At 45.0% G+C, this 14,608-nt stretch overlaps 1 pseudogene across 1 annotated transcript in view; it reads left to right on the top strand.

Annotated features, from left to right (window-relative positions):
* The window catches only part of Gm29719 (predicted gene, 29719), a 70,130-nt pseudogene that overhangs the window by 46,670 nt on the left and 8,852 nt on the right, over nt 1–14,608 (top strand). The window contains exons 7-9 of the transcript NR_163600.1: nt 1,627–1,751; nt 4,788–4,922; nt 11,072–11,240. The product of NR_163600.1 is annotated as a predicted gene, 29719 (transcript). The remainder of the gene's footprint in view (nt 1–1,626; nt 1,752–4,787; nt 4,923–11,071; nt 11,241–14,608) is intronic.

Below are 14,608 nucleotides of genomic sequence, written 5' to 3'. Positions count from 1 at the left end.
GGGTTTGAGAATAAGGACCCGGAGTGGCACCCTCTGGCTGCCAGTGTTGCCCAGAGTAGCTGAAAAAAGTGAGGAATTCCAGTCCTTTGTAAAACCCATAAACGTCTCACAATGGCCACCCGCTAGGCCCCTTTAGCAGAGGAAGATGGCCTTGATTCCTCCTTGAGAGCATTCTGTTTCTTTCTGCTCCTTCCCTCCCCTCTGCCCATTAGACTGATGTAGAATCCTACTTGTTAGAACTCCAAACTTCTCAGTTTTTTCCTCTACGTTAAGTCATGACCTTGTAATGGACCAAATAGGTACCATCTCAGGATAGGCTAGTGGGAACAGACCGATGACAGAGAGTTCCTACCAACAGCTAGACATAAGGGCCTTCTGTGCCCTTCACATCCAGGCTGCTGGCCTCTCTACCGTATGCTAGTCTTTTCCGATTGCTAGCATCAACCGATGCCAGCAGGATGTTTCTGGGTAGTAGATTTGAGACTGCTAGGGTGGTGTGGTTCTCAGAAGGGAAGCTAGGAAGTGAGGTTGGCAAACTGGATGCTCTGGGCTTGGGAAGCAGGTCTGGGAAGGAAGACCTCCAAGGCTCTCCTGGACAGTGTGGATGATGTGGACAGCAGCAGGCAGCAGAAGTCTGGGCTCTTCCCAGCCATGTATCTGTGTGTGGACAGCAAACAGGGCAGGAGCAAGTGATGCTCATGAGTTCCCAAGGGACCACTACGAGCTGTGTAGCTGGAGGGAGCTGTACCCTAGGTATGGGTTTCAGAGATTTGGTGTAGTTGGTGAGTGATCTCACCAGTAATTTTAATATTCATGATCTATCTTAATAAACTGAATGTTGAATAAAATGCAGAGTTAAAAAATAATGTCACCTGTTTCTTATGTAGTATGGATAAGGAAAAACTTTAGAATAGTATAGGTAATTCAAATCTTCTCTCTAGAGAGTGCAGCTATGGAGATAGTTGAGGGGGCCTCTTGAGAAGGGTGGTGGAATTTAAGGGAGAGTCTGGCTGAAAGCTGGGGTTTTCACTTGCTTGGGGTCCACCTCCCCCCCCCGCCTTGTTCTTTGTCATTTTAATGTGTGTCCCAAGACAATTCCCCATCCAGCATAGCCCACAGAAGCCAAATGGCTGGATACTGTCATACTGAGAAATCCAAAGCTGAAGTGACCTTTCCAGGGCATAGTTACTGAAGCAACCTTTGGGCCATCTCAAATCTGACTGCCTTCCAATAGTCACAAGAGAAAGTAGTTTGTCAACAGTCTCTGTCAGGAACCCCTAAAAAGCCAGCTGCTTGTGTCTGGACAGGCTGTTGATCATACAGGTGGGTTGGGATGCAGGGAGCTGGGTGAAAGGTTTCCTTTCAACCCCACCCTGACGATGGCTACCCACAAACACATGAGCAGTGTGGACCTTGGAAGAGTCCAGCCTTCCCTCCTCCTCTGGCACTGCCACCCCTGGAGCCCTTTCTTCTCTGCGGATCTGCCATATCTGCCACCCTTGCCTAGTCATCTTTTTTGTGGCCTTTTGGGGCCCTAGGATCTGTGGGTGGTAGAGAACCCCAAAGAAGGCTCCCTCTGGTCTTGGCAAAGCTTGTTGCTCTCGACTTTCCCCCCTTGTCTCCTAGAGCTCTCCAAGTCCCAGAATGACATGACCTCTGAGAAGCATCTTCTGGCCATGGACCCCAGGCAGTGTGTGGGCCACACGGAGAGGCGGAGCCAGTCAGACACTGCAGTCAACGTGACTTCCAGGGTAGGCTGAGACCACTGAGGCCACTGACCACGTTCATGCCATCTTTCCTGAGTGTTCTGGCCTATTTCTTTTTTTTTTTTCCTGCATTTACTTTTCTTTTGATAGAAAGCCTTAATCAGCCAGGAAAAGCTAATTATATACAGTCTGTATTCAGGCACACCAGGTCAAAGGAGGCACAGAATTTAAGACCCCAGTCAGATGCAGTAGTTTATGCCTGTCTTCCCAGTTATTGGGCAGGTTAATGCCGGAGGCTGAATCAAGGAACTGGAAGTCAACCTAAGGAACAATGTGAGACTCTTCTTCCTGGAACAAATGAAAAGAAAGAATTATTCAAGGTCACCATGAACAATTCAAGATCACCATAGAGGATTGTTCATATCAGGGGTAGGCTTTAACCTGACCCAAGCTCCCAAGGCTGCCTCTCTCTGGTTTCAGTGCCACACCAAAAGCAAGCCTTACCTGCAGGATGACCTGCCATTTCTTGGGGTCTGCAAGTCTCCTCTCATGATTAGGAGACCTCTGGTTAGGCTCTGCCTGGGCCTCTGGTGGAAAGACAAACAAACCCTGCACATGCACAGGTAAGTGGGAGGATTGCTCCCACCCTGTGATCGAAAGCAAGAGGGCTCGCTGGGGAAGGAGAGCCACCAGGGAAGCCACGTCTCTGCTTTCTGCCATGTGGGCTATGCCAAAAGCGGGTGCACCCAACTCCAGACAGTGCCTGGGTTCTAATCCAGCCCAGGTGACCTGTTGGCAGGCCAATATGTTTGATCTGCTGAGCTCTACAGGACCCATGTCCCCTCCTCTGTGGCTGTAGGCTCCATCCACGATGTCCCCCAGACTGTCCCTTTTTTTTGAGACTGTGGTAAGCTTAACCTTCTCCCTTTGGGAACATACTCTACAGCAGTGGCTCCCAAACTGTGAGCCTCGTCCCCTTTGGCAAAGCTCTATCTCCAAACATATATTATGATTTATAACAGCAGCAAAATTACAGTTATGGAATAGCAACAAGAATAATTTTATGGGTGTGTGGGGGGGGGGGGTCTCCACAGCATGAGGAACTGTGTTAAAGTGTAGCAGCATCGGGAAAGGATGAGAACCCCCTACTCTAGATATCTCACAACCTGCCTCTGTCTGCGGCCTTCCACCTGCTCCCAAGAAGGATAAAAATAAAAACAGTAGGGGTCTCTGTCTGTCCAGCATGGAGTCAGTCCTTTATGCAGCCAGTGAGAAACTTGCCTTTAACTTGCTATCCCAGTCTTGCAGGTAGATTCCTGCACACAGAGCTTTATATGACTGTCAACCCTTCCAAAATGGGTAATAAATACAACCCGGTTTTACACTGAGAGCCGAGAGGCTTAGTCAGGTCCAGGCCTCTCCTGGAGATGAGGATGCTGTGCTTCAGTTGGTCTCATCTTGGTTTGGCGACTAAGCTCTGGAGTAACTACTCCAGGTATAAGCTGTGGCTGGAGGAGAGTCATGGGGCTCTTGGAATACAGACTCCCATACGATGGAGTTTTCCCCGGGAATGAGATTCAGAGGCTCTGGGGCATCTGTGCTGAGCTTCTGGTGATAAGGGCCTGCAGATGCTGGTACTTTCCCAATGGCTTGTGTCTTTAACATGTGGGATGGACTCAGCAGGGCTTTTGAAATTCCCAGGTGCATACGAGTATCTGCTCACAGTGGCATCCCTGGAGCCAACCGCTTTTCTTCAGGGCTAGCATAAGGTCCATTTCCAAAGCACTTTGTCCTAGGCAGATGGTGCCTTCATAGCCTAGTGTATCATGGAAGGGTGACTTGCTCCCATGACCATGAAAAAAACCCTGAGCTTTCCTCCTTGGCCAACCAACACGTCCTGCAGCTCATAGCTAGGGAAAGGCAGTGCCAGGAGTAGAACCTGGGTTTAAATGTTGCTAATGTCTTAGGCTGCTGCAGTTTCCCCTGTGAGGACACAGGTGAAGGCCTGAAGAAGTAGTGTTCAAGGAAGGGAAGCCCAGAAGGACGGCACTTAGCAGTCAGATTAAGCTGATCTAATGGTAGTACTGACAAAAGGCTAACCACAAGCCAGGCATTGTCCCCTGTAGAGAGGCCATGTTGCTATTTAATATTATCTTTAAAGCAGCTCTGTAGAATCTTTCTCCATTAAAGATAAGGGCATTGGATAGCGAGACGGCAGAGGAGAGGTAGGCCAATGTTCCAGCCCCTCACCCAGCCATGAGAGACACTGTATTTTTTCACTTGCGGTGAGATGTGCCCCATGTGGGGAATCCCAAGTTCTCTCAGGCCTCACTTTTGACATTCTGAGTGCAGGTATCATGTGGCAGCCTTGGCATGTCCCTCCCCTGCTGCGTGAGCCAGTAGAATAGAAGCCTTCCAGGCAGTCACAGCCCAGAGGCTGCCTGCTGGGTTGTGAGCATTTGAGAGACCCCAGCAAGAAAGCACAGGAGGGGCTGTGGACAGACAGCCCTGCCATGTAGACACCACTGCACAGATGTCCTCTGTGACTACGCTCAGCATGGAACAACTGGGGACCAGCTAAGCCATTTCATTTTACTTCAGCTGGCTTCCACTGAAGCAATCCCCTGAGGTTAGTGGTTAACACTAAGAAGTACAGCTGTATCATTACAGAAGAAATATCAGTTACTAGCAAAAGAAACAAGGAATAAATACAATTTAAAGATGCATTTTTCCTCCTTATGTGCATGTTAGAAGTAAAAATGTTAGTCAGTGTGAATACTATACTCCACCATGATTACCTGTCATGATCATTATTAAAAGCAGAATTTAAACTTCTTTAACACTTTTTGTATTCCAAAACAGCCCACCTGTTGAATGTTCATGACCATCCCCAGAGACTCTGCCTCGGGGCCCTGCTGGTGTATGGGGTGTGTAAATTCACCCAAACACGCGTCTCCCGACTCAGTCACTAGAAGGTTGTGTGTTAAGAGAGCAGTTCACATATGCAGGCTGGGTTGCCTGCTAGCTCGGTTGTTACTGAACCCTCAGTCTGATCGGGATGTTTGTGTTTACTCTGTCCAGAAGGCCAGCACACCCGATATTCTGAAAGCGTTCCATCAAGAAGATCCTAAACACCCTCCCGACCCTGTTTTGAAGCAAGACACTCCCCCGTCCAGTCCGACACACAGCGCTGTCTTCTCTGGAGGCTTGAGACACGTGAGTCTTCTTCTAATACTGTTTCTATAAGATGTGTGGTTATCAAGATATTGGGGCCCACACAAATAGCTCAGGAGCAGAGCACAGGCATGCACACAGCATAAGTCTGTGCTGAGTCCCTAGTACCAGGGAAGAGAACCAACCAGACAGGATCCGGCTGGCCTAGTGGACAAGGTGTGGTACATTGACTGCAAATGGCCCCCATAGACTCATATATTTGAATGCTTGGTCCTCTGTTGGTAGAACTGTTTGGGAAGAATTGGGAGGTGTGGCCTGGTCAGAGGAGGAGTGGGCTTGTACTTTGAGGTTTCAAAAACCCGTGCTATTCCCAGTTAGTTCCCTCTGCCTCCTGCTTTTGGATGACATGTAAGCTCTCAGCGACTGCTCCAGCTCTCTGCCTGCCTGCCTGCCTGCCTCCTGCCATACTCTCCAATAATGATGGTCGTGAGCTTATCCTCTGAAACTGTGAGGCCCCTATATACTTTCTTCCATACGTTGTCTTGGTCATGGTGGTATCAATAGATATAAGACACAAAGAAAGGCCTAGACTGTTGTCTTGTGGTCAGAGGGTAAGAGTAGAGCTTCCAGGAGATCTTCAGTTAGGTTTGGGGATAGGGAAAACCTGGAAATATGTTAAGGCTTGCTTTTTACCTTTTAAAAACTATTAACTTGTTGAGAACATTTTTATACCTTCAAAAAGTAATTGATAACTGTACAGGTTTGTTTTTGTCAACTTGATACAAAACGGAGTCATCTGAAAATGAGCACCTAGGTTGAGGAACTGCCTCCATCAGATCGGCCCGTGGACAAGTCTGTTGGGCATTTTCTTGATAGATGACCAAAGAAGGGCCCAGTCCTTTGTGGGTGGTGTTACCTGTGGGTGGGTGGCCCTGGGTTGTATCAGAAAGCAAGCTGAGCAAGCCATAAGGCAGTGTGCCTCTGTGACCTCTGTTCAGTTCCTGTCTCCTGGTTCCTGCCTTAAGCTCCTTCCCTCCGCTCTTCCTGATGGGCTGTGGCCTATAAGCTGAAATAGCCCTCTCCTCCTAAAGCCGCCTTAGGTAATGGATTTTATCATAGCAGCAGAAAGCAAACCAGAGCAGTAACAAAGCAGTGGCGTGTCTTAGGAATAGTTTTAGAGTTTGTTTTGTTTTGAGATAGAGTCTCTCTATGTAGCCCTGGCTGGACTGGAACTTACTATGTGGACCACACAGTGAAGACAGTGTTCTGTTTTGTCTAGAAGACTCAGTAAGAAGTTTCCATTCGCCAGGTGATGGTGGCACATGCCTTTAATCCCAGCACTTGGGAGGCAGAGGCAGGCGGATTTCTGAGTTCGAGACCAGCCTGGTCTACAGAATGAGTTCCAGGACAGCCAGGGCTACACAGAGAAACTCTGTCTTGAAAAAAACCAAAAAAAAAAAAAAAAAAAAAAAAATAGCAGAATGAAAAAAAAAAAACTTACAGAGAAGAGTTTATTCCCTGGGTGGTGGTGGCACACGCCTTTAATCTCAGCACTCTGGAGGCAGAGGCAGAGGCAGGCAGATTTCTGAGTTCGAAGCCAGCCTGGTCTACAAAATGAGTTCTACTAAACAGAGAAACACTGTCTCAAAAAACCAAACCAAACCAAACCAAACCAAAAAAGAAGTTTCCATTGATGTTTTCACCTGTCCCCTGACTGGCCATTTGGCATGATGCCGTTTGGTTGAGGCTAATTTTATGTGGCTATTTAGTCAACATGGCGTCCCCTTTAAAAAGCCTGTCCTTCCTCTACAGAGTCGGTCATTTTGTCCCATCAAGTCTTAGGAGAATGCTCCCTGTTCTGGCCCCTTTCCCCTGCATCAGGTCCGTCCTCATGCCTAGAGCCCCTTGTCTTACTTTGTAAGTTTGGAGGTATAAGTCTTCCAGTTTTATTCTTCTTTTCACGGTGGCTTCATAATGTTTAAAATCTGTTCAGTTTCTAGACAGAGATCAACTATTCTAGATTCTGGACTGGGATCAACTATTCCAGATCCTGTTTTCTGGATAGGGACCACCTACTCACTCATTTACTAAACAAAACCAAATGCCTAGAAATTTGATGAGGGACCCTAAGGCCTCAGTTAACAGTAACTTTGATCTGTTTTGTGTTGCTATCTTAAAATATCACTGACTTAGTAATTTGAAAATGATAGAAATTTATGATTCCGGAAGGTGGGGTGCCAAGAGCAAAGCAGTGGCAGACTCAGCCTGGCTTCATCACGGGCCTTTCAAGCTGTCTTCTCACCCAGTGGAAGCTCCAAGTTTATCATATGTGAGCCAGGCGGTGGCGGCACACGCCTTTAATCCCAGCACTTGGGAGGCAGAGGAAAGGCAGATTTCTGAGTTCAAGGTCAGCATGGTCTACAAAGTGAGTTCCAGGACAGCCAGGGCTACACAGAGAAACCCTGTCTCGAAAAACCAAAACCAACCAACCAAACAAACAAAAAAACACCAAAAAACAAAAAAGTCTCTCCTATGCTTAGCATCTTCTATGTAATATGTACTTTACCCCCCTACCTTTCATCAGCTGCTCACTAGAGTGTAATTCCCAAGTCCCCTGAGCAGTGTCTGACACTCAAGTGACCCTTGCTAAACACTTAGCAGACTATATGTTAATCATCCATCACAGCTATCACGCTCTCTGAAAGCCTGCCCCGATAGCGTCTCATCCCATACATTGTCATGTGACCCTGTGGCAGGTACTGCCAGTCCACCTTACAACTCAGCAACCTGAGAGTCCGGAGGTCAGATGGTTTGCCAGAGTCCTACTGGGGCTTCGGGGCTTGAGGTCAACCAAGCCAGGGATCGTAGGATATCAGATATGACCCACAGGTTTGTTGAGCTCTTGTAAGAACTGGTTTGTCTTACTTGTGCTGTCCTTGTTTCTCCTCTCCTTATAGCTGACCCCTGCCTGGAAAACCTTTGAGAATTAAGGTTGGGCAGAGGAAATGGTTCAGTGGGTAAAACTTATATCACTGATGGCCAGAGTTCAAATCCCCAGAGCCCTATAAAAGCCAGGGGCTGTGGCATGTGTCTATAATCCCAACACCCCTACAGTGAGATGGGAGGTGGAGACAGGAGACTACCCCAAAGCTCAAGGCCAGCTAGCCTGGTATAAATAATGCAGAAGGTGAGGAACAACACCCACGGTTATTCTCTTGACTTTCATGTGTGTGCTGCGGCATACGTGCCTTCACATGAACACATATCTATACATATTCGTAAACATTATACAAGAAAATGGATTTCAGAAGGTGTTTTAGGAAGAGTTAGGGCCCCTACACTGAGCAGAGAGACAGTGTGATGGGCCTTTTTTTTTTTAGGATCGTTTTTCTTGGCTTAAACTCAATAAGGAACTCCATTCTCAGCCCTTCTCATCTTTTTCTTGTGTATACCCTTCAAATTTATGATGTGAGACTAAATTGTTGTCTCAACAAAACATCTTTTAAATCAAAGCAGTGTTTGCCTAAGGGACTCAAACTTTTCCATAAGGCAAGTAACTGCTTTGTTATTTCTTGTCCAAAGATGTTTCCTGCCCTTTCTGGAAGAATTCACAACTCTGAGAAATAAGAAGTTGGGCTAGAAAAGGCTTATGAAATGGACAACAAATAGAACCAATTACCCAACCTCCCAAGTAGTGAAATCAGGGCAAAATTAAAGCAAAATATTATTTTGGGATGATGTTCATAACATTTAAAAAGCCGGGGCCCAGGGCAGCAGGCATCTGAAAACGTGGTGAATGGAAATGGCGACAGCTTCCCTGGAGGGCAGTTGGAAATAAACGCATACAATACACACACATCTCCAAAAGTCTTGAGGTGTCTTCTCCCTGCTTCTGCCACAGCTTGCTCAACACACCTCTCACCTCTGTGTTTCACTTCTAGCTCTGTGGGATCTCTTGAATAATTTAATAGACAGGAATTTAAAAAAAAGATTTATTTATTTTATTTATAGGAGTACACTGTCGCTGTCTTCACACACACCAGAAGAGGGCGTCAGATCCCATTACAGATGGTTGTGAGCCACCATGTGGTTGCTGGGAATTGAACTCAGGACCTTTGGAAGGGCAGTCAGTGTTCTTAACTGCTGAGCCATCTCTCCAGGCCTGACAGAAAATATTTTTAAAGAGTGCCCTGGATGTTGCCCCAAATGTGCACCTCTGGATGTCCAGGGCAGTGTTGCTTATAATTGTTTTAGTTTTGGAAATTTGGCAGCAGCCAAACAGAAAACAGACTGTGGTTGCTATGCACATAAAATGCTCTGAACTGTGTGAACAGTAAAATAAGGTAGAATATTTTGTAGGGGCTGGTAGTCACTATCTAACAAAACCATAGGGAAAAATGAAGTTGACTCACAGGTGGTTTTGAAGCAGCCTGTATTTGACAGGAAAAGGATGGGCTAATACAAGGAGGGAAATTGCTGGAGACAGCATAGCCAGCCGGGTAAAAGTCTGCCTGTCACCCGATAACCTACTTTGTAGTACTTTTCCGTGTGTTCTGGGTTACTGGAATTTATCAATTAAAAGGAAACAAATCCAAAAGCTGTAATTCTCATAGATTTTCTACCTTTGTGAGGTGGCCAGGCTCTGGACTCTGCTTGTGGTGATAGTTGATGATCTTGTGGCCTTCGGGGGTGGGGGTGGGGGGGTGGTCCCTGGCAAGTGAGATCCATGACACTTGGGTGTGGGTGTTTTTTACTTTGACGAGCGTTGGCTTTTGTTTTTAAGACGGACAGAGTCAGGGACACTAACAGGAATCAGGCCGCCAAACGTCATTGCTCTTTTGGGCCAGAACCTTCATGTTGACTCGATTTGCTGCTCAAGACTTGCAGCTTCGGTTCTGGGAAAACCAGAACTGAGTCCAGGGTATGAGGACCAGCAGCCACCTCTAGAGAAGTGTGCACCTTTGTGCAGAGGGCAAAGTACTGCTCCTCCTGGGCTGATTTCCTCGGCAAAGAGTTCCTGAGCACAGAACCCAGGGCCTTCTGCATTGCAGGCAAGCTCTTTATTGCTGAGCTGTAGGCTCAGTACTAGCGTTCATTAGCTCTGCCGTTCCTCCATTTCTTCTGTCTCTTAGTTTATAACCTCTCTCCACATCTCCCCAGTCTACGTTTTTTTAACTCTCGATCATTCTCGTTGCTGCACCGTCCTGTGGGTCCTTGAATGTATACTGTTTTAAAGTTGTTTTCCATTCTGGCACTCACATGGTTTGATAAGACAACATTTTTCTGCATTCTGGCTATATTCTTGGCATTGGTTAATTCAGGTTCCAGGACCTTTGAGATAATTTGATTTGTTTTTTATCTCTCTGCCAGTTCTGGCCATCCACCATAGGCTTTCTTAGTTTCTTCTCAGAGTACAGAGGAGCCAGTTGGGTATTAGAAGGAGAAATTATTTAGGCTTCACTGTTTCTATAAAGTCAACATGCTGAGATGGACTGCTCACAAATGGGGCAGTTAAGTAAATTTAATAGTGATAAGATGACTTAATCTTTGAGGCACAGGCACCCTATGGTACGTACACACCTTCATGTGTCATTTAAGTTTAATCTACTCTAATATTTGGCAGTAATTTCCTTTTTTTGGTGCCCATAAGATTTAAATATAATTTATCACTATCTCTGCACAGTCCATCCACATAAGACATTTCACATAGTCTTCTTCATAATTTTGAGACTAGCATTATCTTTCTCTGTTAGATTTTGACATATCCAGCGAGAGGCAGAATCAGCCAAGCCCGGGAGCCCAGTTCTCTCTGATTCCCAGCCTTAGCCCCTCAGCCTCACTGTCTGCTGCTTTACACACACTTTCCAGCCATGGATACCGCCTAGCAGGAGAGTTACGCTAACAGAATGGCATATGAGCTAGCTTGCTTCATCCCAGTGACTCATGATAAAGGCTTTGATGGGGTAACCTTTATCACCAGGCTGAGACATAACGAGACAAGGCCTGGGGAGGATGCCCCATTGCCTTAGGATTCAGCAGGTGGCAACTTAGGTTAGCAAAATGTAAGAGGGTGCATTTATCAGTTGAACATGAGTCAGATGTACATTCACATTAATTGGGATTTATCATGGAAGCAGAATTGCAAAATATTTAACTGTGAAGTAATTTATTATGTCTGCCATTGATTTCAGGGAGCATCAACAGCACCTGCACAGAGATGGGTAATTTTGACAATGCTAATGTCACTGGAGAAATAGAATTTGCCATTCATTACTGCGTTAAAAGCTGCTCTTTAGAGATATGCATCAAGACCTGTAAGAACCTTGCCTATGGAGAAGAAAAGAAAAGAAAGTGCAATCCGTAAGTTGTTGCATTTTTCTTTTGTTGTTACAGTTGGATTTTTGTTTGTTTGTTTTTAATTGAAATTTTGGCATCAGACAGCTGTGGTACTTTGCTAGTACTTTTTTGTTCATGCAAGGGTAAAGATTGGTCAATATAGAATCAGAGTCTGGCTTTATGGACCTTAGCATACATGAGAATTTGGATGCTGTCTTAAGATTTTACTGCTTTGAAGAAATACCATGACCAAGGCAACTCTTATAAGGACAACATTTAATTGGGGCTGGCTTACAGGTTCAGAGGTTCAGTCCATTATCATCAAAGTTGGAGCATAGCAGTGTCCAGGCAGGCATGGTGCAGGAGGAGCTGAGAGTTCTACATCTTCATCTGAAGGCTGATAGGAGGATACTGGCTTCCAGGCAGCTAGGATGAGGGTCTTAAAGCCCATGCCCACAGTGACACAGCTACTCCAACAAGACTATACCTCTTAATAGTGCCACTCCTTGGGCCAAGCATATTCAAACCGCCACTGATGCTCAAGGAGTGTTTTAGAGCATTTGAGTTGCTGTAACAGAAGGCTGGAGACTGAAGCCGCAGACATTTATCTTCACCATTTTGGATGCTGGGAAGTCCAGGTGCTGACAAAGCTGGTATCTGGTAAGGACCACCTCCCTGGTTCATAGATGGACATCTGTGCCAGCAATCCATGGGAGAAAGGGGGAAGAGCTGCTCTTTGAGGACTCCTTTATAAGAACACAAATCCCACTCCACGAGGGCCACTCTCAAACATAACCACATCCCAAAGGCTCCACCTCCAAGTATACTCACGCGGCAGTTCAGTTCCAGCAGAGGCGCTGAAACTCAGGAGCATTCAATATCCAATGGCGCTACAGCCAATAAGTGGGGAAGGGTGACCTTCAGAAAAGGGCGTTGGAAGTTTGATTTCATACAGGAAAAAAATTACCATCTTCCTTCACACAATTCTTAAATAATTTTTGAAGATCTATTTTTATGTGTATGGATATTTTGCCTGCATGTATGTATGTGTGTCACATGTGTGCCATGCCCATGTGTCTTAACGGCTTTTCTATTGCTATGATAAAGCACTATGACCAAGCCTTGCAGTTTCAGAGGGTTAGACTCCATGATGGACTAGTAAAGGAACGGCTGAGAGCTCGCATATTGACCCACAACCACAGGGCAGAGCGGGAGGGAGAGGGGGAGGGAGAGAGATTGAGTGATCAAGATGGAAAACTCAAAGTCTGCCCCCAGTGACACACCTCCTTCAGCAGAGCCACACCTCCTAATCCTTCTCAAACAGGGCCACCAACTGGGGACCAAACATTCAAATATATGAGCCTATGGGAGCCGTTCTCATTCAAAATCCCAGGAGAGAGGGTGTTGGACCCTATAGAACTGGAGTTACTGTGTGGGCTCTGGGAGGGAACTGGGCCCAGATCCTCTGTGAAGCAGCAAGTGTTCTTAACCCCTGAGCTGTCGCTTCAGCCCCTCATAAAACATTTTTTTTTAATTTCCCTACTGACATGAAAAGAAATATCACTATTTATGGAAAGGTGAGAATTAGAAGAGATGAGCAAAGGTTCTTCTTGTTCATATGGTTGGGCTATGGTTTGGGTTGACTTTGGTTTTGTTGTTTGCTTGTGTGTGTGTGTATGCACACAGATCCTCCTGGAGGTGGTGTGCATCTCTCCCTTTTTTATTTTTTAATCGAAGCTCATAAATATCTCTGTTGGCTGTAGAGAGGAAGGAAAAGACTAGTCGGAAGATGATTGGAAAAGTAAGGAGGAGAAGAATTATTATTCCTGTAGCCACGGCGACAACAATGATCCAATGTAGCCAACTAACAGGGTTCAGAGCTAATAGACTGAGCCAAATCTTCTATATCAGTCGATTCAACATGTGCTTTGCTCATAGCAGAGATTTGGGCTTGTAATTGAGCCATATCATGAGTGATATCATGGTCTTTCCAAATTCCAAACAAATGATTTTTAGTAAAATTCCAATTATGACTTTTATTATAAGGTAATGGCATTATACATATATACTGAAAGCTGGCATGGCACTTGGCAGAAAGCTGAATTTTAATATTTTCCACTTCATGTCCTAATACCAAAACTACATTCTCTAAAACATCAAATTTTACTTCTAATTTTTGATCTATAATTCGTTGCCTTGCAAGTGTTAAAGAGACATTTTTGTTTAAGTCATCAACAAAATGTGCAGTCTTTGTATCAGAGACTAAGGTGACTGTTGAGACTGTAAGTGGAGTAAGAATGGCTACTAGAGTAATATTAATTGAAGTATTAATGCCTACAATTAAAGTTGCAACAAAACGCTTTGGACTTATTAGCTCACTAACTCTCTTAAGTGTTTGTAAGGCTACATCATCAAACCAAATGTCCTTTTTTAAATCTACAGGAAACATAACATAAGGAGGTCTTTGTAATATCAAAATACTGAATAATTCTTCATTGAAATAGGATCAACACAGTTAGTTAGAATACATTCGGAACAGCTGACCTGATAAGATCGTTTTACTTTAATAATTTTAAAATCTGAGGACTGGCCAGCGAGTATACCATAAGGATAGTTTAGGCAAGATCTAATTGCCAAAGGAATCCTCTTACATTCCTTAGGCTTTTTAAAAAAGAACCATGTTAGTTGCAGCAAAAAGTCTAAATAACCCTGAAAAAAACATTAGAAGTATTATGTGAAAGAGAATGACTGACATAAATAGGTTCCACCCGTCCTGCAGTGAACCATCTATTAACAGACTTATTTATAAATGTATCAGGCCTATATCCTTGAAAGAGCTATAACTCATTAGTTAATTGTTTCCTATAATCATAAAATGGAGAGACTATGGAATAATCATAAACTTTTTCTTGAGTTTTCCAAGGATCATGTACTGAAGCCCAAAAACTAAACCCTCATTTAAGCCATTTGGACTATCACCTGAAAGCAAGGATAACCACAATTTATCATTGTCCCTATATTCTTGTGGACATTGTTTCAGAGGCATAGGTTCTTTGGCCTTATAAAAGTTTCACTATAATTAGAATATCCAAAAATCATTATTGAAAGCTCTCACATTAATCTTTTATGATTTGGGGGGGGCAACAGGATCTATCTGAAAGAAAAGTTCTATAACTAGTGGGAAGGCAACCCATGGAGGTTATTCCCTTTAAAGTAACACAGATTGGGGCAGAATCTGACATTCCCTCATTTAAATTACAGAGGAAGTCAAATGGGGGGGGGTATCAGCGTGTCCCCCAGCAGCTCAGAGTCATGACTCTGATTATCTCCCCAACCCACGGGGTGAAGAAGGGGAGGGTGGGGACATAGGCCCAAGACGAGGTTGCGGAGGC

Source organism: Mus musculus, chromosome 17, assembly GCF_000001635.26.
Source record: "Mus musculus strain C57BL/6J chromosome 17, GRCm38.p6 C57BL/6J".
Taxonomy (NCBI): Eukaryota; Metazoa; Chordata; class Mammalia; order Rodentia; family Muridae; genus Mus; species Mus musculus.
The sequence above is the reverse complement of the archived record's forward strand: the minus strand, read 5'-3'. Positions and strand labels throughout refer to the sequence as shown.